Raw genomic sequence first — 1,103 nt, 5'->3', positions numbered from 1 at the left:
ACTCAGCTTAAATAGTATATCAAGTTCTTTGTTAAGACCACAAAACTCTAGAGAGAATTGAAATTAATAATTGAAATGAAGATTCAATCAATATGATGCCTAATATTAAACTCTACATATTAAATAGCCAAGTAGTAAATATTAACAACAATTATTTTCCCCTAAAGTTGTATTATACTATTTTAAGGGATATTATTAATATTATATCATTTAATAATAAATAGATTCTAATAATAGATAACTGGAATTGAATTAGAATACTTAAATTAGTGGCTATGATATATCAAAAGCTCACCAATTATTACTAATATTATATTAATCGTGATTATGTCTTTTTTATGACTAATATGAAAGATTTAAGTTCATTTAAATAATACCAATTTATATATTAATGGATCTATAAATGAATAAAGTAACGAATATAAACTAATTAAATCTACCTGAATTATGTCAACTTATTTGAAGTATAAATAGACTAATAACTCAATTAGTAACGAGTATGTCATAAATACTAGTAATAAACTGTCTAAATGAAAAAGATACTCAGTTTTAAATCTTAGAAGCCTTCTTTTAAATTTCTTTTCTATTTAAAAAGAAAATAGTAAATAAGTTAATAAAGTTAATAAATTAAAAAGAAAATATAAAGATATTATTGTCACAGTATATACTCTGCCTGGGGATATGTGGGGTTACCATTCTAGTTGCTCCCTGGTTGTTGTACTCTGGGCCTGCAGGGCTATAGTAGTTGTATTCCTGTGTAGCACTTGGTCAATTTATACCATACCATAACAATTATATACTTTAGTAAACATACCAAAGTATATAGTTAGAGATACTAAAAAATCCTCATAAAAAATTAAAGAAAAAGCGAAAGCTAATAAAAAAAACAAAAAGAAAAAAAAAAAAAAAAGAAAAAAAACCAAAAAGGAAAAAGACCAAAAAGGAAAAAAACCAAAAGCCAACCCAAAAGCACCAAAGAAAAAAATCAAAAAGAAAGTCAAGACATAGCATAGGCATCATGATATCCATATCTCTGACATGCGTATAGATAGCCTCAGCCGACTTTTCATATTTTCCCTGCTACTCATTTTTCCCGTATAGTC

Source organism: Podospora anserina, chromosome 6 (assembly GCF_000226545.1).
Source record: "Podospora anserina S mat+ genomic DNA chromosome 6, supercontig 1".
Classification (NCBI taxonomy): domain Eukaryota; kingdom Fungi; phylum Ascomycota; class Sordariomycetes; order Sordariales; family Podosporaceae; genus Podospora; species Podospora anserina.
Note: the sequence above shows the minus strand (reverse complement) of the source record.